We start from the raw sequence: 21,211 nt of genomic DNA, 5'->3' as shown, positions 1-21,211 counted from the left end.
GCAGGGCAGCACTCAGCAGGGCAGCACACAGCAGGGCAACAGGGCAGCACACAGCAGGGCAGCACACAGCAGGGCAGCACATAGCAGGGCAGCAAGGCAGCACACAGCAGGGCAGCAAGGCAGCACACAGCAGGGCAGCAAGGCAGCACACAGCAGGGCAGCAAGGCAGCACACAGCAGGGCAGCAAGGCAGCACACAGCAGGGCAGCAGGGCAGCACTCAGCAGGGCAGCACACAGCAGGGCAGCAGGGCAGCACACAGCAGGGCAGCACATAGCAGGGCAGCAAGGCAGCACACAGCAGGGCAGCACACAGCAGGGCAGCAGGGCAGCACACAGCAGGGCAGCACACTACAGGGCAGCACTCAGCAGGGCAGCACACAGCAGGGCAGCAGGGCAGCACACAGCAGGGCAGCAGGGCAGCACACAGCAGGGCAGCACACAGCAGGGTAGCAGAGCAGTACGCAGCAGGGCAGCACAGAAATGACTTTCAGAGTAATTTATGTGTCTATTCCTATTTGATATAGTCTATTTCAATAAATATGTGATACTGAATGCAGTAGAGGAATATAGGCCAGACAGAGTGGAGATAGATCAAATTACAAGTTTAAGTTTATTAAGAAAGAAATTATCCCTGCACGCCAGGAAAATCCTTCCAAACGAGATTGAAAATTAAATGACCAATAACCTGTCCTCATTCCTCCTATTGGCCTGTCATTAGCTTTAAAATAACTTACAGTTAGCAACAGTAGATTATTTCCCAAATCATTTTATCCTACCAAGGTGTTGTCAAAAATAACAAGAATGAAAGTCTATACAGCCCAGGCAATTCTCAATCACAGCTTTATGATAGATACAAATGTTCTATGATTTTATGAGGCAAGTAAAGCAGTTATTATCCAGTTATTAAGGTGGTGGACTACTTCTTTCCAGGCCATGATGTCACTACGGTAAGACAGCCCGTTCCTTATCAGACAGTCACTGCTCCATCACAGCGCAACACACACGCACACACGCGCACACACGCGCACACACACACACATGCGCGCGCACGGACGCACACTCACACACACACACACACACACACACACACACACACACACACACACACACACATACACATACACACACACTCCATGCTAAAGCTCCTCCACCAGAAAGGTCTATTAGAAAAGATTTGCCTGAACTTATCATCTGTCCAGGCTTTCAACAACATCTTTCATCATGATTCGTCCAGGCTTTCAACATCATTATCTTTCATTATGATTCGTCCAGGCTTTCAACATCATTATCTTTCGTCATGATTCGTCCAGGCTTTCAACAACATTATCTTTCGTCATGATTCGTCCAGGCTTTCAACAACATTATCTTTCATCATGATTTGTCCAGACTTTCAACAACATTATCTTTCATTATGATTCGTCCGGGCTTTCAACATCATTATCTTTCGTCATGATTCGTCCAGGCTTTCAACATCATTATCTTTCGTCATGATTCGTCCAGGCTTTCAACAACATTATCTTTCATTATGATTCGTCCAGGCTTTCAACATCATTATCTTTCGTCATGATTCGTCCAGGCTTTCAACAACATCTTTCATGATTCGTCCAGTTGCTTTCGATTTCGCACTATAGCCCAACTGTCGTTTTAGCATAGTTTTTTGGGTTGGCTAATAGAAGGCGATAGCATTGTATATAACAATGTTTTATGGTTACATGATCACGATAGGATAAAGGTTGACATTGCACAACCCTAATGTCAACTGATCAAGCCGGTCAGGAGGCCTTTTTCCATCTAGTTTGAATGGGGTTGTTTGTTTAGACATCTGTTCTGACATAAGAGCCCGCTCTCTGTTTATCTCTTTTTATCTACTGATCTGAATCAATTTTCCACCTCGTATTTCCTCACCAAATAATTGTTTTTAACGTGACAGTGTTTTGTCTTTCTCTGAATGCTACCTCTTTATTGGGGTCGATCGACGACTCCACTTCCACTCTGAGATAAGGTCAGTTGGCGTGTGCTCCCACCTCAAGGCGATGACAGCTGGCTTTTCAAAAAAGATCTGTGAATCCGCCGGTAGCTGAGGGCATGTTCGTTCTTTGAGAGGTCGTTGTTGGTTCAGCCTTTTCCAAGTAAAACCAAAACTCTAATTTCCTCATTCCATTACATAATCCTTCCATTTGTTTCTTTCATTCAGTGGGGTACTCTGGAGGAACAGAAGAACATTTCATACTTTGTGTGGGGGAATCATTCTCTCACTGTTTCACCCCATTAGTGAAAGATAGGGCTCACAGGAAACTGGAGTGGATGAAAGACAATTCAACTGTGTGGGCTGACATTAAAAGTTACAGTAACCCTTTATTATACACAGTCTTATTCCAGCTAGCGTTCAACTCAATAGGTATCTTCTGTACTGTACCGTAACATTTTACCATGTGAAGAATGGACTGTTAAATAAAGTGTAACTTGTGTTGTTGTGTGAATTGTGATTGGTCGCTCAGTGTGAATGGATCCCTTGTTTTCTGCAGGAGTTAGAGAGGGTGACGTCATTACAAACCAACCTACAGCTGGCTGCAGTAATCTGCACCAACGCTAGGTGGTAAGCATTCTGATGTGACCCACCCTCCCTCTTAAAGCTGTTGATCTTCCACAATGGATTATTGACTTGTAAATTCCTGTTAGCATGTATTTAATGACACAGTCAATTTCATTCCCACTGTTTGCATGTACAATATGAAATCAGTGCACGCTAACTTGACTTTGATATTGAGTCAGTCAGTGTTGTGATTCATGTTGAGATTACTCTTAACAGAACTGTGCCAGCATTGTAAATGTCTGTCACTTCCTGGTTCCGGGCAGCTGAGTGTTTCCAAGGAGGACTTCACTGAGGCCAGCCTGGGGCTCCTAGCCAATCAGAGGAGGAGACAGCTGCTCACAGGGCTGCTGAAGCCACTGAGGACCATCAAGACCCTGGTAACTATCCAAGTCACCATGTTGCTTTAAATCCTCATACAGACGCATAGATATCAACAGGATATTGACATGCAACATACTGTACAATTTAGTTGTGGAATGTTGCACTTATTTTGTAATTGAGTTTCAATGTTTGTTTTGGGTCTTGATAGTGATGGTCATACTTAACTGTTCTCCTTGTTGTTTTACAGCAAAGGACTGATGTTAGACTCAGTGAGATGCTGGAGGTAAGAGTTATGCCACTAGAATGCATGTACAAGGGTTCTCTAAAGGTCAAACAACAGGAGGCTGAGTTCAGATGAAGCTCTAGGAAATTCAGATTGTCATGAACCCCTGAATCCCATTTGTCATGGCAGACCATCCTGGACTCATGCCTGCTTCTGTCATAGGGAGATTTGTGTAGATACTGTAGATTGTAAGGTCAGACACCGATATACAAAGGATTCATATTCAGTTATAGCCCATTCTTAAAGTAATGGGTTTAGAGCAGTTTATACTCAACCTGGGTTCGTACTGCAGGGGGTCTGAAAAAATACAAAATAAAATATATATTGTTTATAAATATATATGTATAGATAGATATTTTTATTTTGTGTGTGTATATACAGTTGAAGTCGGAAGTTTACATACACTTAGGTTGGAGTCATTAAAACTTGTTTTTCAACCACTCCACACATTTCTTGTTAACAAACTATAGTTTTGGAGGGTCGGTTAGGACATCTACTTTGTGCATGACACATGTAATTTTTCCAACAATTGTTTACAAACAGATTGTTTCACTTATAATTTACTGTATTACAATTCCAGTGGGTCAGAAGTTCACATACACTAAGTTGACTGTGCCTTTAAACAGCTTGGACAATTCCTGAAAATTATGTCATGGCTTTAGAAGCTTCTTTTTGGAGAAATGTCCTCTGGTCTGATGAAACAAAAATAGAACTGTTTGGCCATAATGATCATCGTTATGTTTGGAGGAAAAAGGGGGAGGCTTGCAAGCCAAAGAACACCATCCCAACTGTGAAGGGTGGCAGCATCATGTTGTGGGGGTGCTTTGCTGCAGGAGGAACTGGTGCATGTCATAGAATAGATGGCCTCATGAGGAAGGAAAATTATGTGTATATATTATTATATATATTATATATATATTATATTATTATATAGCTCCACATTGATCTGGTATTGGTACTTCCTGTATATAGCTCCACATAATCAGATACTGATACTCCCTGTATATAGCTCCACATTGATCTGGTACTGGTACTTCCGGTACAGTCTTGGCCAAAAGTTTTGAGAATGACACAAATATTAATTTTCACAAAGTCTGCTGCTTCAGTTTGAATGATGGCAATTTGCATATACTCCAGAATGTTATGAATCAGATGTGATCTGATTGATGTGATCAGATGAATTGCAATTAATTGCAATGTCCCTCTTTGACATAAAAATGAACTGAATCCCCCAAAAACATTTCCACTGCATTTCTACACTGCCACAAAAGGACCAGCTGACATCATGTCAGTGATTATCTCGTTAACACAGGTGTGAGTGTTGAAGAGGACAGGGCTGGAGATCACTCTGTCATGCTGATTGAGTTCGAATAACAGACTGGAAGCTTCAAAAGGAGGGTGGTGCTTGGAATCATTGTTCATCTTCTGTCAGCCATGGTTACCTGCAAGGAAACACGTGCCGCCATCATTGCTTAGCACAAAAAGGTCTTCACAGGCAAGGATATTGCTGCCAGTAAGATTGCACCTAAATCATCGGATCATCAAGAACTTCAAGGAGAGCGGTTCAATTGTTGTGAAGAAGGCTTCAGGGCGCCCAAGAAAGTCAAGCAAGCACCAGGACCGTCTCCTAAAGTTGATTCAGCTGCGGGATCGGGGCAACACTACCGAGCTTGCTCAGGAATGGCAGCAGGCAGGTGTTAGTGCATCTACACGCACAGTGAGGCAAAGACTTTTGGAGGATGGCCTGGTGTCAAGAAGGGCAGCAAAGAAGCCACTTCCCTCCAGGAAAAACATCAGGGACAGACTGATATTCTGCAAAGGGTACAGGGATTGGACTGCTGAGGACTGGGGTAAAGTTGTTTTCTCTGATGAATCCCCTTTCCGACTGTTTGGGGCATCTGGAAAAAAGCTTGTTCGGGGAAGACAAGGTGAGCGCTACCATCAGTCCTGTGTCATGCCAACAGTAAAGCATCCTGAGATCATTCATGTGTGGGGTTGCTTCTCAGCCAAGGGAGTGGGCTCACTCACAATTTTGCCTAAGAACACAGCCATGAATAAAGAATGGTACCAACACATCCTCCGTTAGCAACTTCTCCCAACCATCCCGGAACAGTTTGGTGATGAACAATGCCTTTTCCAGCATGATGGAGCACCCTGCCATAAGGCAAAAGTGATAACTAAGTGGCTCGGGAAACAAAACATTGATATTTTGGGTCCCATGGCCAGGAAACCCCCCAGATCTTAATCCCATTGAGAACTTGTGGTCAATCCTCAAGAGGTGGGTGGACAAACAAAAACCCACAAATTCTGACAAACTCCAAGCATTGATTATGCAAGAATGGGCTGCCAGAAGTTAATTGACAGCATGCCAGGCGGATTGCAGAGGTCTTGAAAAAGAAGGGTCAACACTGCAAATTTAGACTCTTTGCATCAACTATATATAATTGTCAATAAAAGCGTTTGACACTTATGAAATGCTTGTAATTATACTTCAGTATTGTATTTGGTGCATGTGACTAGGGCTGTTGCGGTGACCATATTACCGCAACACCGGCGGTCACGAGTCATGAAGTCAGTTAAATTTCACGTGACAGGTTTAGTCATGGTAATTAGGCTTCTCTAAGCTCTGATCCTGCAGCTTGTCATTAGCAGCCTACCAAACTCCCTGGTACTCAGCAATCTATTGTCCCTCTTTTCACTCTGACAATGCAAATGTAATTAAAAATCTAATCAAACACTTCATGAGAGCCAATGATCTCATGTTGCGCAACATTTCTATAGGCTATGCAGTTGCGCGAGAAAACAGAGTGATGGCTTCTGCTAAAAATAGGAGGATCCCATCAGCTTTCTATAGGCTAGACCTACTATATTTATTTCTCAACTTTCCTAATATTAAGCACATTGCTTATATTTACAACAGGAGTATAGTCTACCTGCCTGGCATGAAAAGGACCCACGGTGTCACGCCCTGACCATAGTTTGCTTTGTATGTTTATATGTTTTGTTTGGTCAGGGTGTGATCTGAGTGGGCATTCTATGTTGTATGTCTAGTTTGTCTGTTTCTGTGTTTGGCCTGATATGGTTCTCAATCAGAGGCAGGTGTTAGTCATTGTCTTTGATTGGGAACCATATTTAGGTAGCCTGTTTTGTCATTGTGGGTGATTGTCTATGTGTAGTGTTTGTGTCAGCACGCTTGTTCATTAGCTTCACGGTTGTCACGTTGTTGTTTTGTAGTGTTCAGTTTTCCCATTAAAATGACGAACACTTACCACGCCCCATCTTGGCCCTCCTCTCTATCTCCAGACGACAACAGTGACACACGGGGAAAGTGTCCTCCGTTCCCTATTTAATTGCATAGAGGACATGTATTTTTGCATGATAATGGTCCGTTCTAAATCAAAACAAATTTCACACATATTATTTGGTATATGTAAAGATTAAATCAAGAATAGTCTGATGGGTGACAATATTAGCCTATCACTTGTGAATTATATATTATCACTTGTGAATGATTCCCAGCATAAGAATCAATGCCTACACCTTATGTAGCGAAGCCCATAGGCCTATATGTTTGGATAAGATTTGTATCACAACTAAAGTGGCCAAATAACTTTTTTAAATTAAACACATTAATCCACTTCACACGGGTTGTAGAGCCTAACTGGCATATATAAGCAGCGTGTGAGTATCATTTTTGGGGAAGTTTTTTGTTTCAGAGTGGGTGGTAGGGACAAATCATTTACTAAACCTCAACTAAATCTTGTAATAAATGTATCAAGTTGAGGTGACTAAACTGCTTAGAGTGACCTTGGATTGTAAACTGTCATGGTCAAAACATGCACGGCTGGCCTTTGGATGTACACAGAGAGCTAATATGACTAATATGCATGTAAATCTCTCCTGCCTCAAAGTGGAGGAGAGATTGACTTCATCACTACTTGTATTTATGAGAGGTATTGACATGTTGAATGCACCGAGCTGTCTGTTTGAACTATTGGGGCACAGCTCGGACACCCATGGATACCCCACAAGACATGCCACCAGAGGTCTCTTCACGGTCTAAAAGTCCAGAACAGACTATGGAAGGTGCACAGTACTACATAGACCCATGACTACATGGAACTCTATTCCACATCAAGTAACTGATGCAAGCAGTACAATTAAAAAACAGATAAAAAATACACCTTATGGAACAGCAGGGACTGTGAAGCAACACAAACATAGGCACAGACACATGCATACACACACGATAACATAGTTCCGGGCTCCCGAGTGGCGCAGTGGTCTAAGGCACTGCATCTCAGTGCTAGAGGTGTCACAACAGTAGATATGTGGTAGTGGAGGAGTAGGGGCCTGAGGGCACACAGTGAATTGTGAAATCTGTGAATGTATTGTAATGTTTTAAAAATGGTATAAACTGCCTTAATTTTGCTGGACCCCAGGAAGAGTAGCTGCTGCCTTGGCAGATCCATAATAAATAGAGATACAAATATTCACCCCAAAAATGCGCTTTTATAATAAAACCATTACATTCAGAATTGGATTTGTGGTCACCTTTGATAACAGTGCTTTCCGCTTATGGTACCTTTGCCCTTATAGCCTACTACAATGTGCGGTTTGCTGCCCTTATCATGTTAACAAATAGCCTAATAGTTTATTAACATTTTAAGCTAAATGTTCTGATCTGTTGCGTCAGGCACATTGTGTAAAAAAGTTTTTGGGATGCTAGTGGTTGTATTCATTTGGGATCTATCACATCCCACAACTGTCCCAGACTATGTTTGGAATATTTATTTCTCACACAGAATATAATAGATTGCGTTTTGTACTATGGGGGATAGTAGATTGACATAGACTAGTGCTTTTGCTGTTCGTTAGGCCCACTCATCTTGTTGGCTGATGAAAAGTAAATGTGGACAGTTCTTCCAATATCAAATCAAATCAAATCAAATGTATTTATATAGCCCTTCGTACATCAGCTGATATCTCAAAGTGCTGTACAGAAACCCAGCCTAAAACCCCAAACAGCAAGCAATGCAGGTGTAGAAGCACGGTGGCTAGGAAAAACTCCCTAGAAAGGCCAAAACCTAAGAAGAAACCTAGAGAGGAACCAGGCTATGTGGGGTTGCCAGTCCTCTTCTGGCTGTGCCGGGTGGAGATTATAACAGAACATGGCCAAAATGTTCAAATGTTCATAAATGACCAGCTTGGTCAATAATAAGGCAGAACAGTTGAAACTGGAGCAGCAGCACGGCCAGGTGGACTGGGGTCAGCAAGGAGTCATCATGTCAGGTAGTCCTGGGGCATGTTCCTAGGGCTCAGGTCCTCCGAGAGAGAGAAAGAAAGAGAGAATTAGAGAGAGCACGTGTGGGGTGGCCAGTCCTCTTCTGGCTGTGCCGGGTGGAGATTATAACAGAACATGGCCAAGATGTTCAAATGTTCATAAATGACCAGCAAGGTCGAAAAATATCTTCAGTATGCACCTCGGAATTGGATAAGGATGTGTGCAGTTGCGTCCCCGATGTCTGTCTTCACTTGTAGCCTTTGAGAGACCCGATCACTTGATGGAAAGCCATGTGAGTGAGAGGTGATTGGGAGCGCAGCACTCACGGAGTAGGGCACAACGGCCACTGGCCGCAAAAGGCATGGATTTTTTTAGGGTGCATTTTGGCGAAACAATAAAAAGGAGGAATGCCACCATGAATTTTTAGGCATTGTCAAATGCTTGTAAAATTGTGAATGAGTGACTGATGTAGTGTGTACAGCCTGCGCATAAAACAAGGTAGCTCTCATGCCTTTCAAGCAACTACTTTCAAATCATCATTAGAGTCGCATAATGCAGCCTTACAATGTATTAAACATCTAAACATATAGCCCAGCGTTTGTAGGACAACTAAAGTTACATTAATAGCTCTAAATTAAGTACACTGCTCAAAATATAAAGGGAACACTAAAATAACACATCCTAGATCTGAATGAAATAAATATTCTTATTAAATACTTTTTTCTTTACATAGTTGAATGTGCTGACAACAAAATCACACAAAAATGATCAATGGAAATCAAATTGATCAACCCATGGAGGTCTGGATTTGGAGTCACACTCAAAATTAAAGTGGAAAACCACACTACAGGCTGATGTAATGTCCTTAAAACAAGTCAAAATGACGATCAGTAGTGTGTGTGGCCTCCACGTGCCTGTATGACCTCCCTACAACGCCTGGGCATGCTCCTGATGAGGTGGCGGATGGTCTCCTGAGGGATCTCCTCCCAGACCTGGACTAAAGCATCCGCCAACTCCTGGACAGTCTGTGGTGCAACGTGGCGTTGGTGGATGGAGCGAGACATGATGTCCCAGATGTGCTCAATTGGATTCAGGTCTGGGGAACCAGTCCATAGCATCAATGCCTTCCTCTTGCAGGTACTGCTGACACACTCCAGCCACATGAGGTCTAGCATTGTCTTGCATTAGGAGGAACCCAGGGCCAACCGCACCAGCATATGGTCTCACAAGGTGTCTGAGGAATCATCTCGGTACCTAATGGCAGTCAGGCTACCTCTGGCGAGGACATGGAGGGCTGTGCGGCCCCCCAAAGGAATGCCACCCCACACCATGACAGACCTACTGCCAAACCTGTCATGCTGGAGGATGTTGCAGGCAGCAGAACGTTCTCCAAGGCGTCTCCAGACTGTCACGTCTGTCACATGTGCTCAGTGTGAACTTGCTTTCATCTGTGAAGAGCACAGGGCGCCAGTGGAGAATTTGCCAATCTTGGTGTTCTCTGGCAAATGCCAAACGTCCTGCATGGTGTTGGGCTGTAAAAACAACCCCCACCTGTGGACGTCGGGCCCTCATACCACCCACATGGAGTCTGTTTCTGACCGTTTGAGCAGACACATGCACATTTGTGGCCTGCTGGAGGTCATTTTGCAGGGCTCTGGCAGTGCTCCTCCTGCTCCTCCTTGCACAAAGGCGGAGGTAGCGGTCCTGCTGCTGGGTTGTTGCCCTCCTACGGCCTCCTCCACGTCTCCTCATGTACTGGCCTGTCTCCTGGTAGCGCCTCCATGCTCTGGACACTACGCTGACAGACACAACCTTCTTGCCACAGCTCACATTGATGTGCCATCCTGGATGAGCTGCACTACCTGAGCCACTTGTGTGGGTTGTAGACTTCGTCTCATGCTACCACTAGAGTGAAAGCACCACCAGCATTCAAAAGTGACCAAAACATCAGCCAGGAAGCATAGGAACTGAGAAGTGGTCTGTGGTCACCACCTGTAGAACCACTCCTTTATTGGGGGTGTCTTGTTAATTGCCTATAATTTCCACCTGTGTTCTATTCCATTTGCACAACAGCATGTGAAATTTATTGTCAATCAGTGTTGCTTCCTAAGTGGACAGTTTGATTTCACAGAAGTGTGATTGACTTGAAGTTACATAGTGTTGTTTAAGTGTTCCCTTTATTTTTTTGAGCAGTGTATATAGGAGTACCTGTTTCTTTGTTAAACGCTCAGCACAATAGTCGCATGTGCGCACTCCCTCAAACCGTGTGGAGAAAATATCCTTTCTATTTCATTCAGCTTTGTTCAATTGTATTTTTCATACTATAAAATAATGCCACGGAATTCTAAGCAAATCTTGTCTGCTAAATGAACTAGCCCACATCCATTTGGCATAGCCAGATCAGGACCTAACATAAGGACAACTCAGAGTAAGCTATTCTGTTCTTCTGAAATACACTACATTTTCTTCATATCATGCTTCTTTAGACCTTTCTAAATTAAATAATGGATTTATTGTGAAGGTGGAGGCTATATTACATGGATGTATTATACTTTTTAAAATGTATAGGTCTGCATCAGTGGCTTGTAGGCTATGTGTGGAAGCCAGGAGTGTTTATGTTCATTAACGGTCAATTACCGTGAGACCGACAGTTATTTGCTAGTCAATTACCGGCTGACATAATTTGGTGACCACCACAGCCCTTCGTGTACCAAATAAAATTGGATTTGATTTATTGTGAAAATGTTAATTACTTCTCCTTGCCATTATCATTCACCTAATAAGACATAGGGGAAGCATTTTTTTCACAAACATGATGGGGGCCGCCAGTTTGCCTGGGCGGGTGTCCCTCCGCAAGAAAAGGTTGAAGACCCCTGGTTTAGTGCAGTGGTCAACACAATTACTTATGTTTCTATTCTTGCATACACCAAACTATGTACTAAATAGAACGTTTAACGTCTGATATTCCTGTTATTGGCTTGTGTCCCTCTGTCCTGTAGGAGGAGGACTATCCAGGCGCCCTCCAGTTGTGTCTGGAATGTCAGAAGGCTGCCATCGCATTCAAACTATACAGCTGCATAAGGTATGTTAAGATTCCAACTACTACAGTACGCTAAGATTCCAACTACTACAGTATGTTAAGATCCCAACTACCACAGTATGTTTTGATTCCAACTGCTACAGTATGTTTTGATTCCAACTGCTACAGTATGTAAAGATTCCAACTGCTACAGTATATAAAGATTCCAACTGTTACAGTATGTAAAGATTCCAACTGCTACAGTATGTAACGATTCCAACTGCTACAGTATATAACGATTCCAACTGCTACAGTATATAAAGATTCCAACTGCTACAGTATGTAAAGATTCCAACTGCTACAGTATATAAAGATTCCAACTGCTACAGTATGTAACGATTCCAACTGCTACAGTATGTAAAGATTCCAACTGCTACAGTATGTAAAGATTCCAACTGCTACAGTATGCACAGAATTCCCACTGCTACAGTATGCACAGAATTCCCACTGCCCCAGTATGTTGAGATTCCAACTGCCCCAGTATGGTGAGATTCCAACTGCCCCAGTATGTTGAGATTCCAACTGCCCCAGTATGTTGAGATTCCAACTGCCCCAGTATGTTGAGATTCCAACTGCCCCAGTATGTTGAGATTCCAACTGCCCCAGTATGTTGAGATTCCAACTGCCCCAGTATGTTGAGATTCTAACTGGCCCAGTATGTTGAGATTCCAACTGCCCCAGTATGTTGAGATTCCAACTGCCCCAGTATGTTGAGATTCCAACTGCCCCAGTATGTTGAGATTCCAACTGCCCCAGTATGTTGAGATTCCAACTGCCCCAGTATGTTGAGATTCCAACTGCCCCAGTATGGTGAGATTCCAACTACTACAGCACATTCAAACACTACAACACAAGGTATGCTAAGAAACCCTAGCCTTATTTCTTCTGATGTCAGTACAGTAGTGGATTTGACACTCAAAGGATTGGCCCATTTCACGTTTTAGAATCAAACATATTTTTGCAACAATGTCAATACATTTTGCCATGCTACTGACTTTGTCAGTGTAGGTAGTTCATGTGGTGTAGTGTAGAGGGAATTTACCCCTAGATGCTGATCTTGTCAGTTTTGCATTTCCTCCACTAATGGTTCTCTTTTTCATATATTTTATTGGAGTTATTTTTGTCTGTGTTAGAACACTTAATGCTTAAGCTTATGATTGGGGGAAGGGAAGCTGATCCTAGATCTGTACCTATGGAAAATCTTACCCTGGACCTAGTTCATGTACACAATGTTTAATCTGGTGAGTGAGTTCATTCACTGCTTTGTGTTGAATAATGTAAGAGCAGGCTGAATAGTTTGTGAGGGGCATTGATGCTTTAAAAGGTTGTGGCTGCTACTCAGAAAGTGCTCAGATTAAAGTAGCAAGTTTTTATCAAAATCTATTTTACAGGCCTTTTACCTGTGCATAATAAAACACCACCCCTTTTTTCATCACAAACTTTTGTGTCCTAAGGAAAGTAAATGGACATTTCCTAATGGGTTTAAACCTTCTCATATGGTGGGTTTCAAAACCATTAGTCTGATGATGTACTACAATGAATGTTTTGTAATGTTTGAGAGAGTGAGTCTTGGTTGAATGCCACTGTCCGTGTTCAGACTTGGGGAAAAACATTATGTCACGCAATGACAAAGTTTTCCCACACTCCTCTGCACCTCTCTCTGCCTCTCACCCCTCTCCAGCGAGCGTTGGCATGCAAGAAAAGTCAGAGCAGTATTTGAATTAGCGTCAGACTGCTATGTGTTTAGCAAGGTTGCATGGCAATGTTGTAGTACTCGAGACCGGTCTCGGGGCACGTATTGAGTGTCTTGGTCTTGTCTCTGTGTTGGATACATTTGTACTCTGTCTTAACTCAGTCTCAGACAGTAAGGACTCATAATTTCTTCCCGAGACCAGAGAGGTAAAAAATTCATTATCAGCTTCTATTCATTCAGCTCATAAAACCACTTCACCAGGCGAAGCTCCTTTTTTGAAACAGTAATATCCAACCTTTATATCTGTTATAAACATGTTCGCAATGTGGCAAACCTATAGGCCTTCAGTGTGTGACAGATTAGTACAGTGGTTAACCAATAGGCCTTCAGTGTGACAGGTTAGTACTAGAGGTCGCCCGATTAATCGGAATGGCCGATTAATTAGGGCCGATTTGAAGTTTTCATAACAATCGGTAATCGGCATTTTTGGACACCGATCATGGCCGATTACATTGCACTCCACGAGGAGACTGTGTGGCAGGCTGACTACCTGTTATGTGAGTGCAGCAAGGAGCCAAGGTAAGGTGCTAGCTAGCATTAAACGTATCTTATAAAAAACAATCAATCTTAACATAATCACTAGTTAACTACACATGATTGATGATATTACTATTTTTTTTTTCATTTTTTTTTTCACCTTTATTTAATCAACGCCTTTCTTAAAATCAATACACAAGTATATATTTTTAAACCTGCATATTTAGTTAATATTGCCCGCTAACATGAATTTCTTTTAACTAGGGAAATTGTGTCACTTATCTTGCGTTCTGTACAACAGAGTCAGGGTGTATGCAGCAGTTTGGGACGCCTGGCTCGTTGCGAACTGTGTGAAGACTATTTCTTACTAACAAAGACAGCCAACTTCTCCAAACCGGGGATGATTTAACAAAAGCGCATTTGCGGAAAAAAAATCACAATCGTTGCACGAATGTACCTATGACTTAACATGCTTAAAATCAATACACAGAATAATATATTTTTAAACCTGCATATTTAGTTAAAAGAAATTCATGTTAACAGGCAATATTAAACTAGGGAAATTGTGTCACTTCTCTTGCGTTCATTGCACACAGAGTCAGGGTATATGCAACAGTTTGGGCCACCTGGCTTGTTGCGAACTAATAGAATTTTACGTAATTATGATATAACGTTGAAGGTTGTGCAATGTAATTTAGACTTAGTTAGATAAAATACGTAACGGTTCATATTTCACTGAAATAATAAACGTTTTGTTTTCGAAGTGATAGTTTCCGGATTTGACCATATTAATGACCTAAGGCTCTTATTTCTGTGTGTTATTATATTATATTTAAGTCTATGATTTGATAGCGCAGTCTGACTGAGCGGTGGTAGGCAGCAGCACGCTGCCTATTATTCGTAAGCATTCATTCAAACAGCACTTGCGTAAAAGCATTGCACTGTTTATGACTTCAAGCCTATCAACTCTCGAGATTAGGCTGACAATACTAAAGTACCTATTAGAACATCCAATAGTCAAAGCTATATGAAATACAAATGGTATAGAGAGAATTAGTCCTATAATAACTACAACCTAAAACCTCTTACCTGGGAATATTGAAGCCTCATGTTGAAAGGAACCACCAGCTTTCATATGTTCTCATGTTCTGAGCAAGGAATTTAAACGTTAGCTTTTTTACATGGCACATATTGCACTTTTACTTTCTTCTCCAACACTCCAACACAGTTTTTGCATTATTTAAACCAAATTGAACATGTTTCATTATTTATTAGAGACTAAATTGATTTTAATGTCATAAAAAATATAACATTTCCAGTTCATGCTACAAACGCAAATTTATAAGAGGTTTTAAAATGGATTATTTTTTATTTAATGTCAACAAAATCAAACTAGCAAGGGCAACGATCACAAGTCAGTCATAACGTGGCTAAGAGACTAAGCATATCTATTTATGTAGCAAGCTAAAAACAGAGCCTAACTTGGCTGCTAGGTGGATGTCATATCATGTCATGCCATTGGAGGAGTGGGTGAGTGACTGACTTATTCCCCTCATATAATTATTTGGTGGCTACACACAGTTAGAGATGCAGGTGTCATTTGGTAAACTAGTAAGAACTTGAACCACTGTTAAACAGTTAGCATAGCTCTTGCGTTCACGCAAATTCACTCTGGCTCTCTACTCCGATTTTAGAGAACTCTCGTCTGAGTGTGACATCTGATGAATTGACGAACGCGCAACACTTGCTCAATATGACCAGTGTCAGTAAACATGGGCAAAAAAAGTAGTTTGTCACTAACGCTCTAGATAACATGTAAACAGCCTAACCAGCTCTGCTACGGCTTCTATATTGCTATAGAATGCTTGGGAATTACGTATACTAAGAATTTATGAAAAGGTGAACATGACCATATCTAAGTGGTTGCTTGTCAGAATATAAAAATGTAAAAAATGTCATTCTTCCTGGGGGTGTATACGAACAGATTTTAAAAAGATGTCATGTTGCTTAAATGCTGTCAATTCCACTTTAAATGCAACAATATAAGTTATTTTTAAAGAGATGGCTAACAACAGCAAGTGCACTGCAATAAAAAACACAGTTCCACTCACCAGATGATGATCATTTGAAACTTAACTTGTTGTTGAAAGTTAATTTTGAAAGGGGAGATGCTAACAAATTAGCAACAACATCCTTTTTGATAACACCTGCTGCAGCCCCTGCAAACTAGCCGACAACAAAAGCTAGCTAGCTAGACAATGGGAGAAATACTGCTCGCTATTGTGCAGTGACCTGTTGGCCTTCAGGAAGGCAGAAGTTTCCATACATTTTTGTAAAAATGTTCCCACTCATTAAGTCAGTGTGTTTGGTTGATTTCACATTCCAAATTTTGCCCTAATACAGTTGAATGGCAGATGCCTATATCTAGCGAGGTTTATCTCCCCAGAGACCAGAAAATAAAAATCTTCAGTGTTAACCCTTTCCTTTCCAACAAAAACAGAAGAGATTAAATCAGAAACATCATTAAAAATAATAATATTATTATTATCAATATGATTATTTTCTAAATCCTTAGTCCTTTTCTGCAGGCGTAGAAGGCCCATTGTTCCCCACCGTGTTTGGGTTAGTAATATTTGTAGAGTGCCTCTTTTCCCTCAGAATGTATTTATTCACTATTCTGAATGTCTAAAGAATCCAGATGTTGCTCTGAAATATGAACACAGAAATACTGGACATTTTGAACTCTTATTATGGTGGTGATTTGACAAAATTACATCATGGTCTTGAATTAGACTCCCATTTTTCTGGTCTTGACTCGGTCTCTGTCTTGGACCCCTTGTCCCCATCCCGGTCTTGGGCTTGACTCGGACTCCATTTTCTCCGGTCTTGTTCTTGAATCAGTCTCACTAGGTGGTCTCGAACAAAAAACTGTTGCACGGTATCGGATGCAATTGCTGGTACTGGCCTGGATCAATAAGCCACTGACTTATTTAATGACCTGTCATTATTTCAGTAGGCTTTTCCCCATGAGGAGGGGGGTTAGGGGAGAAGTGTTGGAGGTTTGCTGAGTGCCTTGCTGTATATGTCTTGGGCCAGAACACATTTTTACTGTTTGTTTCTCTCTCTTTAATTCCCCTCTTTCTCTCTCTCTCGCTATCTCTCGCTCGCTCACTGTTTCTCACTCTCTCGATCTCTCTCTCTCTGTCTCCCCTCCCCCTCTCTCTTCTCTCTATCTGTGCTGATGCTTGCCTTAATGCCAGCCATCGGTTACAGAGCTCCCTTCCTTCCCTCTTCTAGTTATTGCCTTGCATGGCCAGTCTTTCAGCTTATCAGCCTTCAGCTAGCACTATCTGTTCAGCCAGATATCTACTCTGCCTGTGTGAGGGATTCACTCTCTCTCATGGAAGCCACCTTCCCTAGTCTGTTTATTATGCTCTGTACCCCCCCTCTTTTCTCTCTGGCTCTTGTTAATGTTCCTCCATTGTAGAGGTGTGTGTTCAGGAGGGATTTAAAATACAGAGCCCCTTCAGTTCAAACAGTCATCTTGACTGGTGTGCAAGCTCAGACTGGAGTAGTAAAGAACTATTTCCTCCCTCAGTTCCCTCGTTCCCCCCTCTGAGTGGAGGGATATGTTTTGGAGAAGCTTCTGGATGTGGGAGCAGGCTTTAGCCGCAACTTTTCAAATCCAATCAACTTGTGTTTGTCACATAGTTTGTACACAACAGCTGAAGACTAACAGTGAAATACTTACTGGTCTTTCCCTACAATGCATAGAGAACCATTTAAAAAGTAAAACACGTAATCATAAATACACAGTTCTGCCCACACATTTTCTATAGGATTGAGGTCAGGGCTTTGTGATGGCACCTCCAATACCTTGACTTTGTTGTCCTTAAGCCATTTTGCCACAACTTCGGAAGTATGCTTGGGGCCATTTGGAAGACCCATTTGCGACCAAGCTTTAACTTCCTGACTGATGTCTTGAGATGTTGCTTCAATATAACCACATAATTTTCCTTCTCATGATGCCATCTATTTTGTGACATGCACCAGTCCCTCCTGCAGCAAAGCACCCCCACAACATGATGCTGCCACCCCCGTGCTTCACAGTTGGGATGGTCATTATGGTCAAACAGTTCTATTTTTAGTTTCATCAGACCAGAGAACATTTCTCCAAAAAGTATGATCTTTGTCCCCATGTGCAGTTGAACCAGACTTCTGGAGGTCTACACTTTTTGTTCTGAGGTATTTGCTGATTTTTCAGCAAGGAGGCACTGAGTTTGAAGGTAGGTCTTGAAATACATCCACAGGTACACCTCCAATGCTGTCAATTAGCCCATCAGAAGCTTCTAAAGCCATGACATAATTTTCAGGAATTGTCCAAGCTGTTTAAAGGCACAGTCTACTTAGTGTATGTAAACTTCTGACCCACTGGAATTGTGGTACAGTGAATTATAAGTGAAATAATCTGTCTGTAAACAATTGTTGGAAAATTGACGTGTCATGCACAAAGTAGATGTCCTAACTGACTTGCCAACACTATAGTTTGTTAACAAGAAATTTGTGGGGTGGTTGAAAAACGAGTTTTAATGACTCCAACCTAAGTGTATGTAAACTTCCGACTTCAACTGTAGGTCGGAATAAAGTGACAAGGCAATATGATACGTAAAAGACAGAAGCAGCAGCGTATGTAATGAGTCAAAAGAGTTCGTGCAAAAAGGGTCAATCAAATATCTAACCAGACTATCTGTATTAACTATTAAACTAACTATTTAGCAGTCTTATGGCTTGGGGGGAGAAGCTTTTCAGGGTCTTGTTGGTTCCAGACTTGGTGCATCGGTACCACTGGCCATGCAGTAGCAGAGAGAACCATCTATGACTTGGGTGGCTGGAGTCTGGGACAATTTTTACGGCCTTCCTCCTGGAAGGGTCAGTTTAGCGGTTGTGTTGTTGCCTACCCTTACCACCTGGGGGCGGCCCATTAGGAAGTCCAGGATCCAGTTGCGGAGGGAGGTGTTCAGTCCCAGGTTCCTTAGCTTAGTGATGAGCTTGGAGGGAACTATGGTGTTGAACCCTGAGCAGTAGTCAATGAACAACATTCTCACATAGGCTGAAGTCTGCCTGCCCTGTCTCTGCCACTACCATGGCTGAAGTCTGCCTGCCCTGTCTCTGCCACTGCCATGGCTGACGTCTGCCTGCCCTGTCTCTGTCACTACCATGGCTGAAGTCTGCCTGCCCTGTCTCTGTCACTACCATGGCTGAAGTCTGCCTGCCCTGTCTCTGCCACTACCATGGCTGAAGTCTGCCTGCCCTGTCCCTGCCACTACCATGGCTGAAGTCTCTGCCTGCCCTGTCTCTGCAACTACCATGGCTGAAGTCTGCCTGCCCTGTCTCTGCCACTACCATGGCTGAAGTCTGCCTGCCCTGTCTCTGTCACTACCATGGCTGAAATCTGCCTGCCCTGTCTCTGTCACTACCATGGCTGAAGTCTGCCTGCCCTGTCTCTGTCACTACCATGGCTGAAATCTGCCTGCCCTGTCTCTGTCACTACCATGGCTGAAGTCTGCCTGCCCTGTCTCTGCCACTACCATGGCTGAAGTCTCTGCCTGCCCTGTCTCTGCCACTACCATGGCTGAAGTCTGCCTGCCCTGTCTCTGCCACTACCATGGCTGAAGTCTGCCTGCCCTGTCTCTGCCACTACCATGGCTGAAGTCTGCCTGCCCTGTCTCTGTCACTACCATGGCTGAAATCTGCCTGCCCTGTCTCTGCCACTACCATGGCTGAAGTCTGCCTGCCCTGTCTCTGTCACTACCATGGCTGAAATCTGCCTGCCCTGTCTCTGTCACTACCATGGCTGAAGTCTGCCTGCCCTGTCTCTGCCACTAACATGGCTGAAGTCTCTGCCTGCCCTGTCTCTGCCACTACCATGGCTGAAGTCTGCCTGCCCTGTCTCTGTCACTACCATGGCTGAAATCTGCCTGCCCTGTCTCTGTCACTACCATGGCTGAAGTCTGCCTGCCCTGTCTCTGTCACTACCATGGCTGAAGTCTGCCTGCCCTGTCTCTGCCACTACCATGGCTGAAGTCTGCCTGCCCTGTCCCTGCCACTACCATGGCTGAAGTCTGCCTGCCCTGTCTCTGCCACTACCATGGCTGAAGTCTGCCTGCCCTGTCTCTGCCACTACCATGGCTGAAGTCTGCCTGCCCTGTCTCTGCCACTACCATGGCTGAAGTCTGCCTGCCCTGTCTCTGCCACTACCATGGCTGAAGTCTGCCTGCCCTGTCTCTGCCACTACCATGGCTGAAGTCTCTGCCTGCCCTGTCTCTGCCACTACCATGGCTGAAGTCTGCCTGCCCTGTCTCTGCCACTACCATGGCTGAAGTCTCTGCCACTACCATGGCTGAAGTCTCTGCCTGCCCTGTCTCTGTCACTACCATGGCTGAAATCTGCCTGCCCTGTCTCTGCCACTACCATGGCTGAAGTCTGCCTGCCCTGTCTCTGCCACTACCATGGCTGAAGTCTGCCTGCCCTGTCTCTGCCACTACCATGGCTGACGTCTGCCTGCCCTGTCTCTGTCACTACCATGGCTGAAGTCTGCCTGCCCTGTCTCTGTCACTACCATGGCTGAAGTCTGCCTGCCCTGTCTCTGCCACTACCATGGCTGAAGTCTGCCTGCCCTGTCCCTGCCACTACCATGGCTGAAGTCTCTGCCTGCCCTGTCTCTGCAACTACCATGGCTGAAGTCTGCCTGCCCTGTCTCTGCCACTACCATGGCTGAAGTCTGCCTGCCCTGTCTCTGTCACTACCATGGCTGAAATCTGCCTGCCCTGTCTCTGTCACTACCATGGCTGAAGTCTGCCTGCCCTGTCTCTGCCACTACCATGGCTGAAGTCTCTGCCTGCCCTGTCTCTGCCACTACCATGGCTGAAGTCTGCCTGCCCTGTCTCTGTCACTACCATGGCTGAAATCTGCCTGCCCTGTCTCTGTCACTACCATGGCTGAAGTCTGCCTGCCCTGTCTCTGTCACTACCATGGCTGAAGTCTGCCTGCCCTGTCTCTGCCACTACCATGGCTGAAGTCTGCCTGCCCTGTCCCTGCCACTACCATGGCTGAAGTCTGCCTGCCCTGTCTCTGCCACTACCATGGCTGAAGTCTGCCTGCCCTGTCTCTGCCACTACCATGGCTGAAGTCTGCCTGCCCTGTCTCTGCCACTACCATGGCTGAAGTCTCTGCCTGCCCTGTCTCTGCCACTACCATGGCTGAAGTCTGCCTGCCCTGTCTCTGCCACTACCATGGCTGAAGTCTCTGCCACTACCATGGCTGAAGTCTCTGCCTGCCCTGTCTCTGTCACTACCATGGCTGAAATCTGCCTGCCCTGTCTCTGCCACTACCATGGCTGAAGTCTGCCTGCCCTGTCTCTG

At 43.9% G+C, this 21,211-nt stretch overlaps 1 pseudogene; it reads left to right on the top strand.

Annotated features, from left to right (window-relative positions):
* The window catches only part of LOC115115609 (syndetin-like), a 136,936-nt pseudogene that overhangs the window by 65,252 nt on the left and 50,473 nt on the right, over positions 1–21,211 (top strand).

The sequence above is a fragment of the Oncorhynchus nerka genome, linkage group LG4 (genome assembly GCF_034236695.1).
Source record: "Oncorhynchus nerka isolate Pitt River linkage group LG4, Oner_Uvic_2.0, whole genome shotgun sequence".
NCBI classification, from domain to species: domain Eukaryota; kingdom Metazoa; phylum Chordata; class Actinopteri; order Salmoniformes; family Salmonidae; genus Oncorhynchus; species Oncorhynchus nerka.
The sequence above is the reverse complement of the archived record's forward strand: the minus strand, read 5'-3'. Positions and strand labels throughout refer to the sequence as shown.